This window comes from Alosa alosa, chromosome 3 (assembly GCF_017589495.1).
Source record: "Alosa alosa isolate M-15738 ecotype Scorff River chromosome 3, AALO_Geno_1.1, whole genome shotgun sequence".
Taxonomy (NCBI): Eukaryota; Metazoa; Chordata; class Actinopteri; order Clupeiformes; family Clupeidae; genus Alosa; species Alosa alosa.
In genome coordinates, this window is record NC_063191.1 from 26,595,018 (window position 1) to 26,603,227 (window position 8,210).

The 8,210-nt window shown below is 39.7% G+C and overlaps 1 long non-coding RNA gene across 1 annotated transcript; it reads right to left on the bottom strand.

The window, feature by feature from the left end:
* Positions 1-1,559: 1,559 nt before the first annotated feature.
* LOC125292537 lies at positions 1,560-4,298 on the bottom strand. Its single transcript, XR_007193209.1, has 4 exons — positions 3,882-4,298; positions 2,605-2,829; positions 2,346-2,513; positions 1,560-2,149 (listed from the first exon to the last, which is right to left on the bottom strand). It is a non-coding gene; the product is annotated as an uncharacterized LOC125292537 (long non-coding RNA).
* Positions 4,299-8,210: the final 3,912 nt, after the last annotated feature.

Genomic DNA, 8,210 nt, shown 5'->3' on the forward strand with positions numbered 1-8,210 from the left:
ATTTTGGAATCCCAGCCACAGTGGTAAGTGGAAAAAAATATTTAATTTCCATCCTTGATACATACATACACTCATTCACAGACACATACCCATAATTGTGATAATTTCAAACAATTTTTGTTATTGGCCTTTTGTCATTTGCCCAGGGCTTCCAGGGCCCGGGGTAAAAGACTGGTCAAAAAGCAATCAATAAATTAATTGTACAAATCAGAAAAAGTTGGGACGTTGTGTAAAATGCAAATATAAACAGAATGTGATCATATACAAGTCTTGTAAACCCATATTTAGCAGCAAAAAGGACATAGACAACATATCAAATTCATATGAATCATATTCAATTTCATGCCAGCAACATGTTTCAAGGAACTTGGGACAGGGAATGTTTACCACTGTACTGCTTCACCACATTTTTAAAATTAGGGTACTGCTTCACCACATTTTTAACATTCAAAACCAATGCAGATACTTTGACATGAATATTAATCAGACTTTTTGCGTAACACTCTACAAAAAGACTGAAAAACTTGTTTTTTTATTTTTAGCTTGTCCCCAAGTTACCATTAGCTCAATGTTGTTTTCAATGCCATCGGCATCGGACAGGCCTTAGGAATGCATCTGTTTGTTTATGCAGTTTAAGGGTCTATATAGGGACGGGGGCCCCTATCTTGTGCTGCTATCTTCCTGTATCAGCCCAGAGAGGACTGTAAGGAGTCCTAATGTTTCCATACTGATCAAACTCCTGATCATGTGAACTGTTGATTAATTACCCTACCACATGATGGTCTGACCTCATGGTGGGCCCATTGTCACATATTGCTGCTACAACAACTTTTGATTATATCTCTAACCTTTGCCTTTTTCACAGGAGAAACTAACTAGGAAGCAGGAAATGTAATTAATGTGTACCTTGTCATGTCTTGATTAATGCACTCACTACAACAATGGTCTCAAGTCTCATCAAAGTACTCTCAAATCAGATGACCTCCAACCATGTGATCCCAAATCAGCTGACCTCCAATCATGTGATCCATATCAATGTAACCAACCACAAACTAGGTAGCCTACCGTATTTAAGTGAGGTTCACAGAGCATTCTAGGAGCCATTCTGTAGTCAGAATCTCCCACACCACTAAGGTGTGTAGTCATCATCCTCTGAGCTGGTATGTTCATTCTCTGATTGCTTCATATGATTTCCTAAATGTTCCTTTAACCTGTTTTCGTAACTTTCACATTATTCATTTAGATGTACCTTCTATAATGTATTGGATGAATAGCTTGTGTCTGACAAATAAATTGTTATGCTTTGACCCACATAGTTTTCTAGAGTTTCTTTAGATATCCCTCAAGTTTAAGATGGGCCAGGAGGAACGGCTAGGATTAGTCTCCAGGGCCGTGGGGGCTAAATCAGTTAGGATGAGTCTAAGGGCCCAGCACTGACAGGGGTGCAAAAGAGTGCACAATAATATCTAACAGACTTTACTAAATAAAAATCAACAAACTGTATGCCCATGTCTCAGTTTATTTCTCAGCCACTTGTTTTCTTTTTACAATTCAATCATTTATAACTTGGAGAAAAAAAAAATAGTATAAAAATATAAAATAGAAAAGCACATTATATACATTATAAAACTCCACTACACGATAACTTTGAAAAGTAGTGAAGGACAAAGAACAGCGGAGCAGAGCAATTACATGAAACAATAAGGCACAATAATCAGAATTACAATCATAGGACATCAGTATATCAAAGATCTTGTGGTACAAAAGAGTCTGAACATCCAAGACAAATGGTGCCTCAGTAGTATGCGAGACCTTGAAAGCATGGGTATGTTCATCTAAACAATGTTTTTCAGAGCAACTGTTACCAAAAGAACTTGCTCATCTTTCATAACAACCTTTTGAATGACATGGAACACTGGCATCTCATTATCAGTTCTCACACACACAGCCAATCCGGGCCTAAACACAGCTCCATTGCGTTTAGCCCATTAAACTTTTAAAACCTTAGTCCTAACAGGCACTTCAAACTTTTCAGCCACCTCGACACCAACCTCCATAGCTGAAATCTTCTCTGGTCTTTTGCGCCCTTGACTCGAAGGTGGTAGAAGGTGGACCAGCAAGAGAATGGAAGACATGTCACTGTCCCAACCTGGAGAAATAGAAAACAAAATGAACTGGTCTAAGACCCCAGTAATCTCCTTTGCCTACATTTACGGTTAAGGAATAGCATTTTCAAACAAACTTTAGCCACTCACCACTAACACATTGATTTAGGTTCCTCTGTGTCTACAAATCCGGTAATGACTTTTATGTAAAATGTATTTTGGCATAGTCATTATAGTTACCTTCTTCAATTTCAGTAGCTACAGCATTCTGGACGAGGTCTTGGAGCTCCCCAGTCTGTGTCAGGCCACGACTCTGTGCATGACCTTTGGTTTTATGTTGGTGGACCATTTCTCAAACAGCTTTGCAGAAGTTGAGTCACCAAAAAGTAGTGTAAAATCCTGCTCAATCTACAAAAAAAGACAAAATAGAAACAAGTTATGGATTACTGCAAAGATACACCACTGAATTTAAAATTTGTATGTCTACTGTGAGACTCACCAGGCAAGGTATGTCCATGAATCATGGGAAAATGTTTAGAATATCAGATGACTTGTCAGGATCATGCAAAATCTTCTGACGATATAGACAAGGTCAACCTCATCTTTTCCTTCACCACGGATTCATCAGCTGTGTGCTTCATCAGAGCTATTGCTTCCTGACACTGGCGTTCATCACTCAACTAGTTATCTTCTTTGTAAGGATCTCTGTCCACGGTTGGCCCGCCTGAAATCACAAAAAATATGAAGCAACAGTGCTTTGGTATTGTTCTTTCCAGAGAACAGTGTACTCACAAAACTACAAGTGGATTGGATAAAACATAAAAATAATGTGAATGCAGTCATTTAAACCTTGCTTTGCTCTATGAAAAATATTGACAGAATAGAAAAATCATAAAACAATACCACAATCACAATATGACTTGATAGAAAAAAATAAGAGGATCAACGCTCTTAGACAAAATGCTGCAGTCATTAATTCAAAAAGTAACTTTTAATTGTGCCTTTCTTAAAATATGGTGCTCTTTGGTCATCCAGAACATCGGAGTGGGTTAAGGGAATAGCGCCACGTTAACGTCACTCTATTCAGAGTCAAGTAGGCCTACACGGTGCAGTACAAGGCACGTTAGCATGCCTGAAAAAAGCTCATGCCTTCTACTGTTAATTGTCGTCCTTGCAACATAAAGCCAACCAATACTATTAAGTAAAACAGTATATTTCGAACATTAATGTGATTATCATTTGGGCCTATGTACCATGGCCTTTCCTCATCAACTACATCACAGTTGGTTACGGTAGCGCACCACTTCACTCTATTTAGAGTCACTTACATGTGGTGTCCGAAAACATGGCAAATATGGGAGCTCTTGACCACGGTTATTTGACGTTCATGTACCGTTCAACAATCCTACAGCTTTGTCTAGAGAGACTAAAAATATGTATCTTATCCACAACACCTGCCACACTGACGAGCATTCCATAAAAAGTATGTAGCAGGAACATCACCCATAAGCTACGTTTGCTATAACAGCCATATTGCTTAGTTCGCTAGTCTTAAAGCAATTAAAGCCTCACAAAGTAGCCTATCTATGAATGAACGAGTATGAGGAATTTCTATTTGATGAATTATCTACGTTAACACTTATAAGTTATTCCTGTTCAGCACAAAATGTAAACCACGGTTAAAATGAGAATCACTGATGCAACAGTTTGCGAATTTGTATAAACACCAAACACATAATATGAAAGTGAAAACTGAGAGATTGGAAGACTACTTACTTTTTAACGTCCTGCAAAATCGTCTTTTCCAAATCCACTTCAACTGCAGTGATGATGAACAGTATGGCGAACAAACGAAACTTAACTTCTTTCACAAGCACTGCCTATTGATCAGTTACTCTGTGACTTTGCTCTTTCTCTTACTCAAAATTTTACTCTCCAAACTCATTAGAGCCAAATGTACTCTCTTTGAGGAAAATTGTCTTGACTCTGGAAAAAATGCTCAGTCATTTTTCCTGTGTGCAAAGAGAAAAGTGGAGATTTCTGACATGAAAGTCATGAAAAATGTCTGGAGAGTTCACATCACAGTGAAGTGGCATCCTTCGCATTGACCAGTATGCGTCCCATGGCCATGCTTAGACATAAGGTGTCCTTGTGAGTTTTCATGGTTAGTTTCTCCTACATGTCAGGGGTGTGCTGAACCAAAGTCCGATACACCAACCTCGCTCCAGCTGCGAGATCACAACACATGATTGGCATAATGTATTCACAACATACCATATGATTGGCATGATGTATTCACAACATACCACATGATTGGCACGATGTATTCACAACGTACCACATGATTGGCATGATGTATTCACGTCAACTTTTGGTGGCGGAAGGGGAGGAATATGTGTAGACGACTGCCATGTTTGTGTTACAAACTAACCCCATTCATTTCTATGGAAGATTCTTTTGAGTGCTGTGTCTCCTCATTAGAGTGCTGTGTCTCCTCAAGTCTCTGGCTGAACGTCGTAATAGCAAGCCTTTCCAGTTAAAATGTATGTTTTATGTGATTTATGTGAAAGCCATTCAAAGGTGAAATAAGCACTGTTAGGGTGACTCACTCCCCTCACCAGGACTGCATAACCTTGATTTGACTCAGCTACTGGGATCAGTACCTTTGTACGCTACCTTGGAAATATATGCTCATGTGATTTTTTGGTTGCAGCAACCACCAGTGAATAATGGCTTTAACCAGGACTTCCGTGAACAAGAGTTCATTGCTGCAGTTTTTAGCCCAATGATTCCAACTCACTTTTATACAGCTAGCTAGTGACCCAAACAACTACGTTCAATAAGTCAATAAGTAGCTATTTTATGACATAACACAAATTATCTGGTAACCTTACAGTACATGTTAGAGTGTTGATGTGTCACTTACAAAAAGTAAATGCACACCTGAGACTTCAATCAAAAAGATTGAATCAAGCAAAAAAAGGAGTGTCGTAGACTCGTAGTACACACAAGTCGAAATATTGGTTGTGATAAAACACTCTTTTTGTTTGAGTGTGTTGATGTGGACATTCACTGTTTATGCAGAGAATAATGTGAAGAATATCACGTATATTATGTTAAAATTAGTCTTTATTTCTAGGAAAGAACCAGCTGCAGCTGCAAAAGGAACGAGTATTCATTTATATAATACCCAGAATGTAAAATGAAGTAATCCCACCCCACCCCATCTCTGCAGTGGACGGAGAGAAGATGTCATCAGATCAGACAAAATGGCATCAGACCAAGAATCTTCTGGCCACCTCTCACACACTATAACACTTTTAGAATTCTACTGTTCGGTATGTTCCCTGACTGCCCTACACATACTTCGAATTACAAAGAGACAGAAATATCAGTTTTGGGGGGTCAGATAATTTTTCTGATATTGTGTAAAATATCATTACAGTTGGCTACAATACAAGTCAACTCCTATTTTCACTGTAGGAACATTTTAATGTAAAGCGATTTCAGACACCCTTATTATGGACCGTACCAGCCACCGTTGCGCGCGAATCAACGGAGATAGAGAACGACTTCAACTTCTCAAAACGCTAGGTAAATTCCTCCAGCAGGCTAAATTCTGCTGACGTGCATGGGTAAATGTAAGTTGCTAGCAGACGTCTAGCTTGTTGAAAATGTGCTATTTTACAACCTTCATGTATTAACGTGTTTTGTTTTTTCATTGCTCTTGTAAATGTGGCTTTTTGTAAAGGTATTACTTTTACTATATGTAGCGCCCTCTAGTGCTTGACTACGCCACCCCTTGACTTTAAGGAATTATCCGGAGTAAAATGCACTTTAGATCAATTTACAGATGATTGGGAGTACATACGTTGAGTTGACATCAAAATCATGTCATGTGTTTTGAGAAAGTTCGATTTTACCGTTTTTAGTCAAAACTCGTTAGCCTGGAAGTGACCTGGGCAAGTCATTTCGCCGCTACAAAACGCTATTTTTATACCTCTTCTACAGTTCCAAACAACATTAGACTTACGTGGTAGTGAGTAGAGGGTCCCTGAAGCCAAACCGAAGTATACCGAGGTCTTTATGTGGTCGGATAGTGAGTCCAGAATGAATTTCATCAAGCCAGTACCTTTCCGGAAATGTTGCTGCTGCAGCTGGCGTCTTTAGGGGAAAGTCCGTAGGAGTCGATTGCAGAGTGTGGAGTAACACGCTCTGGAAATTCACAATTTCGTCGCCGTTTAAAAAAAAAAAAAAAAAAACATAGTCCAGTCCATACAACTTCATTTCAATTTCGAAAGAAATACTGGACCATGTTTTTTGGGGACCACTGCTCTAGAGCGAGGGGAACTCTGTCCCAAGGATCCACACATACACGTGTTTTATGAAAATACAGAAATAGAGTTTTATTAAAGAGCTTTTACTATTTCCTTTAAAAGTGTTGCACATGCAGGTTTAGTCATCAGTAAACACATGGGGGGAGGATAAACTATTAGTGCACCGCCAGCCGAGCCACCGAGAGAGGCCACACTAACAGGCCAGTCTCTACACACGTGAAATGGGAACAAAACTTTTAAGGCAGCACACAATAAGAGTTCCAACTACTAATACACTGCAATCTTACATCCAAGGCAATATAATATAATTAAGTAAGGTCTAAAGTCGCTATTGAGCTCGCACTCTCACACCATAACACTTGGGTACACTTCAAACAGAAGGAGACTGGCTGCTCCGCATCAGCTAATATCGGCTACCCGGGTTGGCCAGTACGGGGCGAGCTAAGGTAAGGGGAGACAAACAGCTACAATGAAAAAATAATAATAAAAAGGAAAATAAAAAAAAACCCTCCAGCCCGTGGCTCGCTATACAGACAGACCACGCTAAATCCCTCTAGCCACCAGGGGCCTATTGCACAAAAGCAGAATTAAGACATCCGGGATAAGTTACTGAGCTGCGCTCAATGAACCCAAAACAAGAGCGCACAGGCTTAATTGGTTGCACAACGAGAAAACCAGGATGAGCAGACACGGATTCATCAAGCCAGGTGAAACCTATCCTGGATAAGTGTGCGCTCACGGCTCCCTCAAATAGACCCTGCCACCGATCACAGATTCACTGATTCACCATGGCAACTAGATCGGCTTCATTGCTTCTTCTACGGTGTGAAGTAGGTAGCGATAGCCTTTTCACAACAGCAACAAACAGCAACACTTCTGTTTAGGACAGGGGTCTCAAACACCCGGTCCCGTGACGTATGTCAAAATAATAATGTAATCCGGCCCTTGAGACTATTTTTAATTGCAACAAACAACGATACTGATTAAAATAGAAGATAGTTCCAAGGACAGTGACAAATCTAATTTGTACTCTGCTCCACTATGTGCTAGACATCCAGAGCTTCATTCAAACCCAAAATCGCTGCGCAAAGTTTTCTGGAAATACTTGTATTACACGCGAGAAACAAAAAGACGTGCATTTGTAATGACGCGGAAGTGATGCAGGCCATAGTGTTGCATAAATTGAAGCAGAAATTAAGCAGAAATAAGCCTACACCAAATGTTGAAAAACTGTTTACGTGTGATGAAGTCTTAGGTAGGCTATGTTATTCACTTATTCTAAATCTGAAGGAGAATATCCTTTTGGAGATTATGATCGATCGTCTATTGAATGGAGGTGCGTCTGCGTGTATACGACTGTGTCCACTAAGCATACCATGCTTATTTCGACCCTCTGCCCAACATAGCTTGGAGGTTGCAGTGGTAATCGTGATGATAGTTTCCGTAATGGACGTGGTACAGACAGCAGGGCTAGTAGAAATAGGGCTCTAAACTACAAAGTCACCCGCAATATGATCACGAACTTCTGGGTACTCAGATTACCAGCGATAGGAACTGATTTGACCAGAATACTTTATTGTAGGCCTTGTGGTTTAGAAACCATATACATCTTAGGTGTTGGTATACATCTTAGGTGTTTTTCCTGTTAATTTGTTATGTGGGTAATATGAAAAAGGAAAAGTAAACCTGCTCAAATATGTTCATCCAGTATTTACTGAAAGGTGCATAATTTGAGGTGCTTTGCCATCCAGTGGCAAATTAGATGGAT